This window comes from Peromyscus eremicus, chromosome 22 (genome assembly GCF_949786415.1).
Source record: "Peromyscus eremicus chromosome 22, PerEre_H2_v1, whole genome shotgun sequence".
NCBI lineage: Eukaryota > Metazoa > Chordata > Mammalia > Rodentia > Cricetidae > Peromyscus > Peromyscus eremicus.
Window position 1 is genome coordinate 3,143,704 of NC_081437.1, and position 18,241 is coordinate 3,161,944.

General features: G+C 37.1%; 1 pseudogene; it reads right to left on the minus strand.

The window, feature by feature from the left end:
- Window positions 1-1,914: 1,914 nt before the first annotated feature.
- On the minus strand, window positions 1,915-2,552 carry LOC131897732 (small ribosomal subunit protein eS8-like; annotated as a pseudogene).
- Between the last annotated feature and the right edge of the window lie 15,689 nt (window positions 2,553-18,241).

Below are 18,241 nucleotides of genomic sequence, written 5' to 3' on the forward strand. Positions count from 1 at the left end.
ATCAGGGTGAAGGCTGAACAAGCCACAGCCACCTTCACCTCGCCAACTCTTCAGCTGATCCTGTTTTCATGAATCATCAGACTGAAAGCCTCTGAGTCCTCGCCCTTGAGGGTCTCAGGGCTCAAGTTAACTGCTGCTTAGTTCCTGTCTCCTCACGCCTTATACACTGTTCTCCATCCAGCCATGTCACTTCCTGGGATTAAAGGCATGTGTGCTTTCCAAGCAAAGGCATGAGATCTCAAGTGCTGAGGTTAAAGGCTTGTGCCACCACTGCCTGACTCTGTTCCCAGTATGACCTTGAACTCACAGAGATTCAGATGGATCTCTGCCTCCCAAGTGATAGGATTAAGGGTTTGTGCCACCACTGTCTGGCCTCTACATCTAATCTAGTGGCTGGATCTGTCCTCTGATCCCCAGATAAGTTTATTAGGGTACACAATACATCACCACATATCTTTACATATATGCCCACACACATACACACAGAAATATAGTTAAAAATTAAAGAATATGAAATGTCTTAAAACTGAAACAAGAAGATGCTTTAAATGAAGGAGTCAATTTGATATATAATATCTTGCTTGACTTTATGATAAAAATGATTCATAATGTTTCTTTGTATATAAGCATACTTTCAGGCATGTATACCTCTGTATACATTATATGTTTGATTTTATATGATTGTGTATATATATACATATAAGGACAATACATTTTTATACGGATAAAGCAATAAAAATATGCACTTCTCATTTTCTTAGATTTGCAAACACCATTGGAAAGTTCCTCAAGTAATATTTTTAATGTTTTCTTAGTTTTCTTTATAGATATAAAGTATTACATCATTTCCCCCTTTTTCTCTCTAAATTCATGTACCTCCCTCGCTGTATCTCAGATTCATGACCTCATTTTAATTTAATTATGGTTAATTTATACAGTCTATATTACTTCAGATTGCTGTCCCAAAATACAGAGTAGATTAAGGGAAACAGACAAGAGTAATCACTTGGTAAGACAGCAGGAGTTGTTCCAGGAGAGATGTGAAGTAGGTGTGTCTGCATCCATCAGTATTGGGTGCATATAGATGGGAGTGTTGGGTTACGAGTTAAATGTTCACTAAAAACCTTTTGCATTGTATTTCCAGAAGCCAGTTTTCTATTCATAACCTTCTTTCCTGAAACAAAATGATTTATCTCTTCTCAGCAGCTAACCTGAGAGTAGGCAAGCATGTATACTGGTGGCCGTTCCAACTTGAGGAAAGTCCATAAGCCATAAGTTTAAGGATGGAAACCAATCATATCTATTGTCTTTGGTTTCCTTTTTTTTTTTTCTTTTCACACTATACCTTTGTTTGGGAGACCAGTATGCCTACATGGGACTTCAGAAGAAACATGCAGTTTACTTTTAGAAAGGCATTAGAGTCAGAGGTCTTATCAAACTAGCTTGGCCCCTCGTTTTGCTTGTTTTGGTTTTCTGTTTAGATGTTCAGGATGCAAAATTTTCATTCATTTAAAGTATAAAATTCCATAAATGAAACCAAAAGTTTCATAATCGAATAACTACTAAGAGTTAAATAAAAGACAATTTCAAATTTCACCACTTTCTCCTAAGATAAATCATCTTTAGAACTTCTTTGTTCACTTAAACCATCAATGTTAAGTTCAAGTCAAGTCCCATCACTTAACAGCATTTTCTGAATCAGTGAAGTTAAACGTCAGAAGGATCATGTACAAGGAAGTTCACAGCATGGTTGTTCTTCCTATATAGATAAATGCAGGTATTTTAAGTTTGTAAACAATCATAACAATAGTTTGTCATGGGGTTTGTCACAAAAACACCCCCTCATGTCGTGTTGCATTCTTTTTTTTTAAATAGAACAATAAATACCTCTATACATGAGCTATGAATGATGGTCTATTTGCCTTTCCGGGCTCTGATCTTCCTCAGACAGAACTCCAGCTCCTTGCCTTCTAGCACATAGCCCTCTGCTCTGCCACACTGGCCTGGTCTTGAGGCAATACAGGCAAGAAGCTTGCCCTGCTGGAACTGCTCCTCCAGAAGACGCTGATTTTGGAGTTCTTTTTCCTTTCGTCATATTTCTTTTTGGATTTTCTTTGACCGTTTTTTGTTTAATATTTCTTCTTCCTCAGGAGTCAGCTTGGCCCTCTTCTCGTGGCCCAAGGGCAGTGCGTAATGAGACTCATACCACTGTCAGTACAGTACAGTTCTTCACCAGGGTCTTGGTGCAGACCAGCTCATTATTGGATGCATTGTAGACAACATCAATGATCCTTGTTTTCCAACTCCAACACTCAGAGTCACAGGTAAAGTTCCCCACATCCAATCTCAGGGCATGGTACTTCTTATGGCCTCCTCGGACTGGGACTGTGTTTATACTCTGAGGGCCAATCTTAGTGTTGGCAGCAGGCCTCCCAGCTCATACTTCTGCTTCTTGTGGTAGGACTTTCTCTTACCCACGTCTTGGGGCTCTTGAGCCAATTGTCTCGAGAGCTGCCATCACTCAGTGCTGGCTGGAAAGAGGCATGTTGCATGCTTTAAAAACACACTGTCAGACTGGGCAGTAATGGCGCAGGACTTTAATCCCAGCATTTGGGAGGCAGAGATCTCAGTGAGTTCGAGGCCAGCCTGATCTACAGAGTGAGTTCCAGGACAGCTAGGGCTACACAGAGAAACCTGTCTCAAAAAACCAAAAACAAAAAACGACATCGTCATGTTGTCTGTCTCCTTACCTTCTCCTTACCGCCTTCAAGCACTCATTTCCATTTTCTTCATATTTCCTTCTCGCCTTAGCTTTCCTATTCTTACATTCCATCTTAAAACTAAATTTACTGGCATCAAAGATGTTTATAGTAATTACTGGGCAGTGGTGGTGCAGGACTCTAATCCCAGCACTCAGAAGGCAGAAGCAGGTGGATCTCTATGAGTTTGAAGCCAGCCTGGTCTACAGAGCAAGATCCAGGACAGCCAGAACTACACAGAGAAACCCTGTTTCAAAAAAAAAAAAAAAGCAAACACACAAAGATATTTATCATATGGTGCAATCCAAAATGCCTACCTAACTTGATGAAAAAGCAGGAACACAAGAAACACTTATGCACATGTTTAGAATGTTTTCTTAAAAGTAATTTCGCCATTCAACATAAAACTCTACCTTCTAATTATTCCACAGAGAGATACCAAAAAGTAACATTTTTGTACTTTGTCTATATCCATTTATAATACATCAGTTGTACACTCCAGAGTCCTCTCGATATGAGGGACTCTGTTGCAACGTCATTGTAAGATATACTGGCATACTTAGCAATGCTTGGCCAGTTGTTCCCCTACCCCCTTGCTCCCACCCCTTCTCCTCCTTCTCCTCTTCCTGTCTCCTCTCTAAAGGACAAGTGTGTGTGTGTGTGTGTGTGTGTGTGTGTGTGTGTGTGTGTCTGTGTGTGTGTGTCTGTGTCTGTGTGTGTGTGTATGTGTCTGTGTCTGCGTCTGTGTCTATGTGTGCATTCTTTAAGCTAACAAGTAACAACAGCTTTTTAAAAGGATAATCAAGAGGGAAGAAAACTACTCTCCATCCTATGTTTTCATAATTTAAAATTTTAAGTTGTCATAGCAATAAGAAATTTAAAAAATAGAAAGTATTGTCCTTATAAACGACAGTCTTCTCCTGTATGCGCATAGACACATCTCAATGAAGAGATCTTACGAAAAATTAACTTGTATAAAAATGTTTAAAGTTCACTTTAAGTCCATTTTAAGATAAAATTAAATGTTAAAATTCAAAGTTAACTAAAATTTTATCCACCAATTAGATTCAAATCTAGCACCATAAAAGCAGACTTTGAACTGGATTATACCTAAGGTGTATTTGTTTACTTCTCTTAGATTAAAAAAAAAATTCCAAGGTACTTGTGTGTCTTTCATCAGTTTATTTTACTATACAAGACTGAATGCATTTGAGGGTAAAATATTTCTAATACTTACAGTTTTTGTCAATTTATATTATCTCAAAACTTTAGGATCCTCCAAAGTAAGAACACTTTTCCTGACATTCTTGACAACTGAGGCTTATAGAAAATGTGATGCTTGAGTAATATGTATCAACTAAGGTGTAATAGAGTTTCAAATTTAAAAAGCATGACAGTGGCCAAGTGTCTCCATAGTATATACTCTATTACTCTACAGTATGTCTCCAATAAGGACAATTTACAAAGTTAGCATTTAGAAAACAATCTATTTTAAAATATTTTAACTGTGTGGTGCCTACATACATTCACAAAAAGTTAAAATTGGAGAGGTTATCAATACTGAAGTCAGAGGACAAGTTGTGGGGCTTAGCCGGAATTTTTGTTGTTGTGTTTATTTTGATACTTATGCGTTGTTTGATTGCTGTTAGGCCCCAAAGAAACAGGAGACAAATGGCTGAGATGTATATTAACATATCAAAGCCAAGCTCTCAAACAGTGCCTATTACACAGCCTGGCTCCTCAGGACTTTTACCCTTTACCTCCCCAAGCTAAGCTTCCCTTCCCTTCCCCCAGCCTCTCTGTCCTGTCTCACCTCAGCCATTTTGTCTGCACTCTCTTGATTCTTCTTTTCTCCTGGTTCTCCTTTTGGTCCTGGGCTTCTCTCTTCACCTGTGTGCCCTCTCTCCTCTTTCTTCTCTTTCTCTCTTTCCTCTCATGACCCCGTTCAGAATGGACGGTTCCAGATACTGTACCGTCCCTCATACATTTCCACAGTTAAATCCTCCTCAGCCATACCTTGGAGCAGTCGGGCCCTCTTGTTCTTCATTCAGTTGTCTTCCTCTATTTGGATGGACGCAATGTTGTTTACCGGGTGTGAGAACAGACCATGAAACATAACAAAACCCACTTTAAGAGGGGGATAGAAAGGAGGGCGAATGGGAAGGCCTGCGGAAGAGAGAAATGTGCGCAAGGCGGAGGGCAAGGGTGGAGTCTGGTTTTAAGGATCACCTTAGGCATGTGTATAGGGGCTTATGTAGCCATGTCAAGCATGTGCATAGATTACGTGGTCACACTGTGGGCAGATGACGTGGCCATGCTGCACACAGATGTAAGGCCCTGGAGTGACTAAGTAAGTGCCTGAAAGTTGACAGCGCATTCTTGGCCATAGAATTCCGGAAGCAGCTAGGGTGTCAGGAATGATAACACACAATGTCGTCAAAACGTTCATTACACATGTCAGATGCACTTTAGTTTTAAGAACAGCTTAACATATCTTCAGAAAATTATCACTCTAAAAACGGCTCTGGGCAATGTTTATATTCACTTGATAAATTGCATATTTGCTAACTTACGTGCACCAGTGAGTAACACCGTTGACATGCAAAGCCTCCTCAATCCTTTGACTCCTGAAGATCATCTTAAGAACTGCTAAATTACTTGATAGGATTAATTCTTAATTTGTAATGGAAACAAATAGTCTTTGTCACTGTAATGGGAAAGACCCTTTAAACTTCTCATACCATTTGCGATTCAATTCCACATAAAATTTAATTTCAAACATATGAACTTAATTTGACCTCATAGCTACCTTGGAATTTTCCAGTAATATGGATTCAAGACAAAACATTTAGTGTCTTGGGTCTGATGCTCCTGTACCTCTGTACTTGGAAATCTTTTTCTTGCCTTTGATTCCTCTTCTTCATTACAGCTAACCTACATCTACTCTCTCAACAGACATTTCTTAGATTATTTTCCCTCTATGTTTCTTTCATTCAAAATAGATTTTTTTCACACAATATATTCTGATTATGATTTCCCTTCCCCCAACTCCTCCAAGACGCTTCCCAGCTTCACTCCCATCTAAACCCTTTCTATCTCTCTTAGGAAGCAAACAGGCATTCACAGAATAATAATATAACAAAACAAAACAAAAACAAAGGACAAAGAAAAAGCACAAGAAATGCATATAGACGTATAAAGACACACATTCATACACACAGGAATCTCATAAAAATATCAAAACTGAAGCCATAATATTTATATTCCAAGGACATGTAAAGCAAAATAATATAAATAAAATAATAAAATAAATGCCCCGATGAAACATTATGAAACAAAGACCCCTCCAAAGGTGCTGTTGAGTTTGTTTTGCATTGATCATCTACTGCTGGCCTGCTGTATCCCTAGTGAGACACAGTGGGAGAGAATTTATATTTCATTTACAAGTGATTATCAATTGGAAATAGCTTCTGGGTTACAATTAAGGATTTGTGTCCACTTTTACTTTCAGTGTTGGAACTTCATTTGGCACAAATTCATGCAGGCCCTGTGAATACTGCCACAATCTCTGTGCATTCATATATACATTGGTCCTGCTGTGTTTTGAAGGCCTTCTTTCCTTGCTTTACTCCATCTGCTCTGGCTCTTACATTCTTTCTACATTTGCTTCTGCAGAATTTCTTGAGCCAGGAGGGTAAGGATTTGATGGAGACATCTCCTTTAGAACTTAGTGTTCCAAGTTTTATGACTCTCTGCACATTGTCTGACTGTGGGTCTCTGTATTTGTTCCCATCTGCTATAGGAGGAAGCTTCTCTGATGATGAACTGAGCAAAACACTGATCTATGAGTATAGCAGAATGTCATTAGGAGTCATTTTATTGCTATGTTCCTCTTGCAGGAGAGTAGTATATGGTTTTGCCCTGGGACTGTGAACTACCTGGTCTCAGGTGGGTTCCATCTCATGGAGTGGGCCTTAAATCCAATCAGATATTGATTAGTTATTCCTATAAACTTTGTGCCGATATTGTGCAAGCTCTTCTTACACACAGGCCATTTTTATAGATTGAAGATATTGAAGCTCAGTTGATATTTACCTTTTTCCCTTGGTAGTATATAGAGTACCTTCCAGTACCAGGAATAGTAGTCAATAGTGTTGAAGGCTCTAGGTTTGCACCAACTCAACTTTTCCATGGTGATGAGTTGTATAGGTGTTCTCTTCATCAATTTGTGGACAGTAACCAATAGGCTTGGCAGTAGTCTGGGTTTGTTTGGGGGTTCCCATGGGGCTCCTTTGGCCAGCAACTTGATAAGATATAACCCAGGACCATAACTAGAAGCTTCTTTTGGTGAGGAGAGATGTCCTGTTGGGACTTATCTTCCCCTTATTTGTCAATTTTATTTAGATCACTTTCATATGTGTATATGTTTTAGGAAGGTTTTACTGTATTAGGTCTCTATATGACCCCTCAAATGGCCCTTAGCTTTGTCTGTCCTTCCCCATACTTCCTTTTTTGCCACGATTTTCCTTCCTTCTTGTTGTGATAGCTCCTGTGCTACCACCACCCGTTCACCATGTCAAGGGGCTGTGGATTAAAAAACAGAGACAATAGACAGCGGGTCATTCGCCCCAGTAGAATGCCGAATGCCCTTTATTGAAAAAGGGAAGAAACCTTAAATACAGGCTTACAGCACAATGAAGGAACCCGGGAGGGGAGAAGTTCGCTACCCAATGTTCTACATTCTTGTATCTAAGCTGTTTACACCAAATGCAGGATACATGAACAAAGAACCTCCAGTGAGCGTTCAGTAAGAAGGAAACCAGCGGGGAATCAGCATAGGGGGGACATCTGGTCAAGGTCGGCAAGCAGGCAACAGCTACCCAAATTGGGGGCCCAGGGCCGTACACCTTCTCCCCATTTTCTTCCCCTGTCCCTGTCCACCCCAACCAAGTCCATTCATATTGATCTATTCTATTTACTCTTCTTTGGGAAATCCATCCATTCCCCCCATTCCCTTACTCTATACCTAACCTCTGTGGTTCTACAGATGGTAGCTCACCTATCAAGGCCTTAACAGCTGATATCCACATTAAAAACAAATACATACCGTATTTGTCTTCTGGGGTCTGAGTTACCTCACTTAGGACAATTTTTTTTCTAGTTCCAATCCATTTACCTATGAGTTTTATGGTTTCCTTTTACTTATTTATTTTTTAAATGACTGAGTAATTATGTAAATATGCCACATTTTCTTTATCTATTTGTCCAATGAAGGACATCTAGGATGTCTCCAATTCCTGACTTTTATAAATAAAGCTGCAGTGACCATGGCTGAGCAAGTGTCTTTGTAGTTGGTGAAATGTCCTTTGGGTGTACAGCTAGATCTGGAGGTAGATCTATTTCTAGTTTCCCAGGGGACTATCATGCTGGTTTCCTAGTGGCTGTGTGTTTGCACTCCCACCAGCATGTCTTTCCTCTTCCTTGTAACAGCTAACTCACTTCTACGCTCCCAACAGATACTGCTTAGACTGTTGAATTTGCTTCCTGAGCTCTCTTTCTGCTGTCAATCTACATGAGTCTAAATCACTCCTTCTCCAATAGTTAATAACCCCTCCAAAGCATAGATTTTGTCTACTAAAAAAAATTTTTTTAAGTTTTCCATAGTAAACAAAATGAAGTTACAATGGTCCAAAGGTTTACTCACTTCTTTGGAAGCATCTAAAATGCCTTGGGGAAAATATTTTAAATATTACTTTAAATGTATCAATGAACACTCTGTGGTGACAGATGAAAACCCAGCCAGGCAAGCTGAGCATGAAAGCCATACTTACTACTGAAAGCCTTCACTGAGTCAAGTGAAATTAGGTCAGAAGACTCACGTAACAAGAGCCTAATTGAAAGTGCAACCTATATGGAACAGTAGTAGACTTCCACTCCAAAGAATGTGCTAGAAAAGTGAACCAACATTAAATATTCTCTACCTTCTCACACTTCCCATAAAGAACACAAGGAAAATCACCCACTTAACAACTTGACTTTGAGAAGCACCTAGAACAGAATCATTTTAGGAGTTCCTTGAAAATAATAAGAATAAAGTCCAAAGCTCAAACAAGTAATTACATCTTCAGCTTCTGAATCACAATATTTTTGCAAATAAATCTTGATATTGTTTTACCTTGCTATTGAAAATAATAGGATATTTTAGCACTTACTGTGAATGAACAACTAGTTGTATAAATTAAGTGGTGTACATCTGTTGCTCAGCTTAATCGTCTGTGTCCCAGTGTTTGGACTTGCCACTGTGACTTTATTGTTAGGAAACCTCATCATCCCTATTCTTAGTGCTTATGTTAAAGATGAGACTATTTTTCATCTACTCATCTACTTCTATGTCAACTGCAGTACAAAATCTGGTAGTCAGGAAATCCATCTCAAAGACTTTTGAATGTACCAAAGCTTGGATAATGTTCCAGATAGTTGATAGTTTAAGATGATAGACTGCTAGATAGATAGATAGATAGATAGATAGATAGATAGATAGATAGATAGATAGATAGATAGATAGATGATAGATAGATAGATGATTGACATGGATAATTGATGAATTTTAATATTAAATAAGAAGAATGACTTCTTACTCTTACCTTTATTTTTTAAATGTAAAAAAAAAAAATTATAATTACCCAGGCCATGTCCCATATGCCCTCAAAGAAGAAGGTAATTCTAATCTTTTCTTCTATAAAATGAAGCTGGTAGATTTTTTTCCTTATGTTCAAACAGAAGATAAAAACTTAGTCTGTAACTATGGCCAAGTTTAATTTACAGCTTACATGCACAAGGGAGCAAATTAACCTGATAAAACCCTAACCATATTTTCTCTAGGAATACCCCTACATTCATTCCTATGTGCCTCACCATGTAGAATTACTATGAATAAATTCACTGATAATTCCACTGAAGAAGAGATACTGGCAGTGTTCCCTGATCTGGATGTGGTAATTTTAACATCAGCTTTCAGTTAGGCTTAACCATGATCAGAAATAATAAACGTAAGTCCAATTTAGGTAATTGACCAACATAGCATGCAACAAACTCTTCAAGTATTTATGTAGACATTCCATACCTGAGAGGTGAGCCCTGCACTCACCCTTGATTTTCTCTGTGTCACATAGGAGTAGAGCATAGTATTGACATAGTAAATGAGCAATATGCAGAAAGTGATAATACATAGGTTATATTCTCAGTTAACACTCTGTCATCTGAAGTATTGTGATTTCATGGGCTGCAGTTTAAGAACCTTGTAGGACTTGGAGTTGGCTGACTCTAACTGGTATGACAATCAAATTCTACAGTACTTACCATTAGATGCAAAGGTTAGCCTTCTGCAGTTTATGAGGCATACTCTAATGCAACCATTGTACATTCCCATTTAAAAAAATAGCAAATTTATTTCAAATCCTTAGTTCTGTTTTCACTATTAAGTATGCTGTCATTTTGTGCGAAATTAATTTCACTTTTCATTTCAGAAAAACCTAAGCCATGAGATGTTTTACCATAATATAAAAAAAAAGTATTTTAAAGTTCATCAAAACTATATCCATATTCTGCACTGGTTTGTAGCCTAATACTGATCTTCAGAGTGTTGAGAAATGATTCAGTAGAATCTTCAAACTATTTAACTCACAATGCTGGACTGGCATCTGTGGAATTGTCCAGAGTAAATTATCCATATGTAGACTATTTGATATGTCTTGAATGGCTTTTCAACAAAGCTTTATCTATTTTTCATTCATTACAGGCAAAATGTTCTATTTTCCTATCATCTCTACTATGCTCACATAAAACTGAGTTTCCATTATGGAGACAGGTTCATTGATATGAAATCACCAACATGTGCAATTCCCTCTGGAAATATCACCACAAATCTCTGAAATAGTTTGGGGTTCATACTTCAATTAGAACCTAGTGCAATTCTCTTCTGCAGATGAAAGTATAAAGTAAGTATTGCCTGGAAATTTCAAAACCCTTTCATACTTCAACTACTGGTTTTTTGTGGATACAAACTATCTTCAAACTTATTTTAAATTAGAATTATGTAGAAAACAAAGAGTAAGAAAACTAGATTCATGGTGAAAAGCTAGCATAGCACAGCATATGGTATTTTATTTTGTAAATATAGCTCTTTTATGCTGTTATTATTTAAGGTACTGTCAGGTCTTTATGCAATGTTTGGATCATTCAGATTCAATTTGCACATTTAAACATGTATGAATTTCTGTCAACTATTATTAATGATTTAACAATGAGGAAATGCATTGTTACAATGTGTTCAATCTTTAATATCTGTTAAATGCACTTGGTAAATATAGGTGGAAACAAAACTACAATTATTTCTAACTAACCCTTCAAACACTCCATAGTCTTACTATAATATAATATATAGTGGGCTAGTCACAGAAATCTTATTATTGTCCTACTAGGGATAGTACAAAACAGGATTTCCACTATCCACTTTGTAACCAAACGCACATGTAGCACTGTGGTTCTATTTCTGTCTTAGGTCTTAGATCATCCACAGCATCAGAGAGCTATGAAAATCCAATTAAGAAATAATTTCAATAGGACATAAAAGTTATTTGAAATAGTCTTCATTGTTTTTCTAATTTTTTATACAAATGTCTGCTGTTAACCTAGCCTTAGGAAGGTGAATAAATTTTCTTGTATGGATACGCAGAGAGATTAATATTTTCTGTTTTTCCTTTCTCTTTTAATCATTCTTCTAATCAAACCCAACACATGTAATGCAGATGTCTGCCAAATTATATATGACCTATGCCTGTCATGCATAATGCATTTATACTTTAATTGAACTTGTAGTTTTATGAATCAAAGGTTTTTGAACACAAGCCTCTCTCTTGGGAATTTGACTTTCTTGTTGGTTTTTGTTTGTCTGTTTGTTTTGTCTTTTGGTTAAAGTTTTGTGCTCTGCTGAAAATTAAATTCATCCTGAAATCTAACTTGGTTTCCTTTCACATTTAATTGTTCATCATCAGCTTAAGGACATTTGTCTGTATATGTGTGTTATATATTCTGAATTTTTTTAGAGAGCAATAAACAGATGTCAAAATATGAATTAAAATTTTATTAAATTTGGGTGGAAATTACCTTAAATCTTTGTGTATTAGGGCACTAGGGATCTACAGAATGTTTGACCTAACTACACTGATTTTGAGGAGAATGTGAGCAGGAGATTGCAAAGGCTTCTGGGTCTTCAGAGAGTGTATTTTAAAGATCATTCGTGTTTTAGATGTTTATTGTCATTTTGATCATGAAGATCCATGGTCTTATGATTTGTGTTTCAAAAACTATCAACATTCCATTCATTTAATTTCTTTCTGGTATTTAGACATAGCTAAAACTATGGACTTTATTCTGAAGTTAGAAGAAATAGGAATAATTTCATGTCAGTTCCAGTTTTCCTCTGTGAACCCCACCCCCACTCCCATTGCTCTTCTGCCAAAGACCATCAAAGTAAAACACTTTCTCACTGTCTTACTGGGTCCTGTACCCTGGCCATAGATGACAAGGGCATATAAGTGCTCCACAGTAGTCAAATTTTCTTTCCTAGGAACTGAGAAGTAGAAAAGATACTGATTCTGGCTGACCTGTTTGTTTAGATGTAGGTGATGCAAACCAAGTAAGTGGAAGTCAGGGGTTGTTTTACACATGAAATAGCAAATAAATACAGTCATTAATGTGGTGATATTTTGTTTTTGCTCTAACAAATAAAGCTTGCCTGGAGATCAGAGTGCAGAGCCAGCCGTTAGTTTACCATAGAGGTCAGGCAGTGGTGGTTCATACCTTTAATCCCAGCACTTGGGAACTCATGCCTTTGATCTCAGTACTTGGGAGGCACACACGTCTTCAATCCCAGCACTAGGGAGGAGGAAATAGGACATGATATGGCTGGGCAGAGAGAGGAATATAAATTGGGCAGAGACAGGAGCTCGGTCCTTTTCAGGCTCAAGAGTTGGTGAGGTAAGAAGTGGCTGTGGCTTGCTCTTTGTCCCTCTGATCTTTCTACATTTACCCTTATATCTGACTCTGGGATTTTATTATTAAGACTAATTAGAATTTGTGCTATACATTGGAGTGAAGGAATAGATGTACAGATATGCAAAAAAGAGAGAGTCAGAGCAAAGAAAGGAATAAGCTAAAGAAAGAGCAGGAGTAAGAGATGAGATGGGAGGAAGAGAACAGAGAAGGGTGTCTAGTCTTCCTGTAGATTTACACTTTGTAATTTTACTTACCCAAGAACACATATTTTTGAAATTTCTAAGGATCTTTCATTGATGGGAGTTTTATTGATGGGAGTCAATAAATTTCTTAACTTCATAGCAACTTATATTTAATCACAAAGCAAAGCTATGGCCTCATTTTTTTGTTTACTCTTGAAGTATAAATAAAAAATGTTCATGAGACTAAATCATACAGTTCTTCTTCCTGATATGGGAAACATTATTTTTACTGGTGTTACTTGCATATGCTATATGGCTTGGTTTCCTAGGCAACAGTAATTGTAGACTTGGTTGTAAAATTTCCTTCCTTGAGCTCATACTTAAATGAAGTTATAAAAAAATACAAAAATTTCAACATCATAAATTTCCCTCTCACTTTCCACTAGCTTTTGCCACCTGCCTGATCACATAATCTGTATTTGTAGAACAATTTGTTTTCAGGCAAAGTTTCCAAGTATAACCCTAGCTAGCCTTGAACTCCCAGTCTTCCTAGCTCAGGTTTCCTAATACAGGGATCACAGTCATGCTCACTGTAATGATTTTTTAAAAAAGGCCACCTATTGGTGGGCCTTGTAAGGTGTGCCACTAAGCAAACCCACCACATGCAACAGAATTAGTGCAAGAGGTTTATTAGGGGAGAAAGGGGGGAGAGAATGAAAGAGTGAAAGGCCATATTAGAGTGGGGACATGAGAGAGGCAGGCAGACAGACAGAAAGACAGACTGAGAGAACTGAGAAGAGGAAAGAGGCAATAAACAAGAAAGACAAGGGAAGCAAGAGAGGAAAGAAGAGGCAAGAGAGCAAGCTGTGCCTGGCAGGCACTTTAAGGGTGCACACGTTGTATAACTGACCATGGAAAGGCACTTGGGTCCAGGGAGTGGAATGTGGTAGTTTGGATGTAATTAACCCCTATAATCTCATGGGGAGTGGCACTATTAGGAGGTGTGGCTTTGTGCAAGTGGGTATGGCCTTTTGGAGGAAGTATATCACTGTGAGGGCAGGTTTTGAGGTTTCCTATGTTCAGGGCTGCCCAGTGTCTCAGTCAACTTCCTGTTACCTGAAAGACATAGAATTCTCAGCAACTACTCCAGTACCATTTCTACCTGCCCATTGCCATGCTCCCCACCATGATGATAATGGAATGAACCTCTGAAACTGTAAGTGAGTCACACCAATTAAATGTATTCTTTATAAAAGTTGCTGTGCTCATGGTGTCTCTTTGCAGCAATAAAAACCCTAACTAAGAAGAGGATCTAGACTAAATAAAAATGAAAAAAACTTAAAAGCCCAGTAAAGGAGCCTATGGAAAATGTGAGACAAAATCAAAGACCAAATCTTTAAATTATAAGCATAGAAAAGAGAGAATAATCCCAGGTCAATGGCACAGACCAGATCTTTAACAAGATTATAGAAGTAAATTTTCCCATACTAAGGATACAGATAGAAGAAGTATACAGAGGAAGCTCCAAGTAGGCCAGAAAAGAAACACCACATGGTATATGATAATTTAAAAAGTAGATATACATTTCAAAGGGAAAAAATTTTCAAGAATTTAAAAATACAAGTCACATAAAAAGGACAACCCATCGAAATCATACCTGATTTCTCAATTGAAACTGTGAAAGCCAGAAAAAGCTAGAGCAATGCACGTCAAGTTCTAAAAGACCATAAGTGCCAACCTAAACTACTGGAGACAGTAAAATCACCTGCCATAAATGAAGGAGAAAAAAAAATGTATTGGTACTAAGAGCCTTAAACAACTCATATTGAACAGCAAGAAAGCCCTAAATAGAAAACTGGAAGTAATACCTCAAACTGAAGAAAGGAGTAAACATATCCATGTGACTCTTGAAAGAAACGATTTAAAGATATGATTTAATGAAATTAAAGCTATGATTTAATGAAATGTAAAGTACAACCAATGACACAAACTAGAAAAAAAATGACTTCACTCTCCATACATCTTTCAATAATAACTCTAAATATTGATGGCATCAATTATATAATCAAAAGACACAAGCTAATTGAATGAATTAATAAACAAAATCTATCTTGTTTTGTCTACAAGAAATTCATATTAACTTTAATGGTAGGTACTACCTTAAAGCAAAATCATGGAAAAAAGTATTACAGGCATATGAGACAAGGAAGCAATAAGGCATTGCCATAATCATGTCTGACAAATAAACTTCTAAGTAAAACTATCAGAGAGAAAAAGAAGGGTAATTCACACTAATAAGGGGACCAATGAATCAATATAACGGTACAATAGTAAACAAATATGCACCAAATTCTCGTGTACTCAATTTCATAAAAAGCATATTAACAGAATTAAAGACACAGATTAACACAAACCCAACAATACTATGTGGTCTCAACACCCTACTAGGTTATCTGAACAAATAAGAAAGAGAAACCTCAGAATTAAATGACATGTGTATCAGGTGGACATAACAGATATTTATAAAATGTTCCACCCATACGCCAATGAATATACATTCTACTCAATAGTACATGGAAGCTTCTCTAAAATGGACCATATGCTGAAACACAAAGCAAACCTTAACAAATACATAAAAACTGAAATAATATAAAGTATCCTATCTAACCATTATGTAATAAAAGAAAAGGAACAACAAATATAACTCTTGTAAGTGTATAAACTCATGCAGATGAAACAACTCATTGCTGCATGATGAGTGGGCCATAGAAGAAATCATGGAAAAATCAAAAAGTATTCCAAGAACTAAATGACAATGAAAGTACAACACAACAAAATTTCTGGGACACAGTAAAAGCAATTCTAAGATGTAAGTTTAAGACCTAAGTGTCTATACTAAAATATCAGAAATAGCACAAATACATAACTTAATGATACAACTCAAGAATTTGGAGAAAGAAGAAGAAGAAAAAACCTAAACCCAGTAGATGGCAAGACATAATAAAAATTCAATGTATAAATTTTAAAAAACAATGCAGAAAATAGTAAAAAGAGTCTAAGAGCTGGTTCTTTGAGAAGAGATGAACAGTCTCATGACCCAACTCACCAGAAGAAAGATGATCCAAATTAGCAGAATAAGAAATGAACAGGAAAACTTTATTGTAACAGATATAAAGAAATACAGAATATTATATGGAAATACTTTAAAAAGCTATACTCCATGAAGCTGGAAAATCATAAAGAAATGGATGAATTTCTTGATTTATCAAGACTACCAAAGTTTGACCAAGAAGGGGTCAACAACCTAAAAAGATCATAAAGGAAACTGAAATTGTAAGAAAAAGCTTTCTGGATAAAAATATCCAGATTCAGATGAATTCATAGCACAATTCTGCCAGATTTTCAAAAAAAATCTCCAGCCAATACATTGTAAATTATTCAAAAACACGGAAATACAAGTACCACTCCCAAACTCATTCTATGAAGCCATCATCACCCTGAAACTCAAACCAGGTAAAGATACAACAAAAATTCCAATCTCCTAGACCAATGCTTCTGATGAACACAGATGTAAAAATCTTTGATAAAATGCTAGCAAACTGAATACAGGCACATATCCAGAACATCATTCACTACATAACTACAATTAAGTTAGCTTTATCTAGGAAATGCAGACTTGGTACAATAAGTGTAAGTCAATAAAGACAATACATCATATTAATGGACCTAAAGGAAAAAAAAAAAAAGCTGTGATCTTCTCAATAGACACAAAAGGCCTCTGACAATTTTATATACTTAAAGAAAAAAAAAAAACTGGACTGGAGAGATGGCTCAGAGGTTAAGAGCACTGACTGCTCTTCCAGAGGTCCTGAGTTCAATTCCCAGCACCACATGGTGGCTCACAACCACCTATAATGAGATCTGGTGCCCTCTTCTGGCCTGCAGGAACACATGCAAGCAGAACACTGTATACATAACAAATAAATAAATCTTAAAAAAAAAAAAAAAGGAAAAGAAAAGAAAAACTATGATCTTTTCAGTAGACACAAAAAGCCTCTGACAATTATATATAAGATAAAAGTCCTTGCTGGGCAGTGGTGGCACATGCCTTTAATCCCAGCATATGGGAGGCAGAGCCAGGTGAATCTCTGTGAGTTTGGGGCCAGCCTGCTCTACAGAGTGAGTTCCAGTACAGAAACCAAAACTACAAGGAGAAACCCTGTCTCAAAACAAACAAACAAGAGCATTTTGAAATTTGATGTGGAAATACAGAGTCTGGAGTTTGTCCATCTGGTTTTTGGTCTTATTTTGGTCCAATATTTCCTCACTATGCCCCCTTCCCTATGTTTTAGAATGGTAATGTATATCCTGTGCCATTACATGTCGGAAGCATGTGGTCTGTTTATTTTTTGATTTTATATGGGATTACAGTTAAGGGATTGCATGAATCTCAGAAGAGACTTTGAACTTCAAAACATTGTTGAGACTGTGATAGACTATGGAGTGTTGCTGGAGAATTTCTCTCCAGCTCCCGCCACCAAGTCCCGCCAGTCTCAGAGCCCATTTATAAAATAAACACACAGACTCTTACATTATTTAAACTGCTTGGCCATTAGCTCAGGCCTGTCATTGTCTAGCTCTTACTCTTATATTTAGCCCATTTCTATTAATCTTTACTTTGCCACATGGCTCATGGCTTACTGGTACCTTACATCTTCCTTGTCCTGATGGCGGCTCGCCGTGTCTCTCTCTCAGCCTTCCACTTCCCAGAATTCTTTTTCTTGTCCCGCCTATACTTCCTGCCTAGCCAATGGCCAATCAGTGATTTATTTACTGACCAATCAGCAACACATTTGACATACAGACCATCCCACAGCACTTCCCCTTTTCTTTTCTTAAAAAGGAAGGTTTTAACTTTAACATAGTAAAATTACATATAACAAAACAATTATCAAGCAAGAATTACAGTTACAATATTAAAGAAGAGATCCTATCTATCTTATATTTGTAAGTTTAAGGTTTTATATCTAACTTATCTTGTATTATAACTAAGGAAAATTGTAAGTATCTAGTCTTTAACCACATCAAAGACCTCAGAAGGATATACTACTACCTGAGAAATGGAGAAGGACATAAGCAACTTTTAGGAGTCTTGTAGGGTAGACAGAGACAGCTGGCAGCCTGGACAGTCATTTAAAGTTCTCTTGTAAGGTTGGGGCATCTGTCTTTAGCCCACAGGCCTAG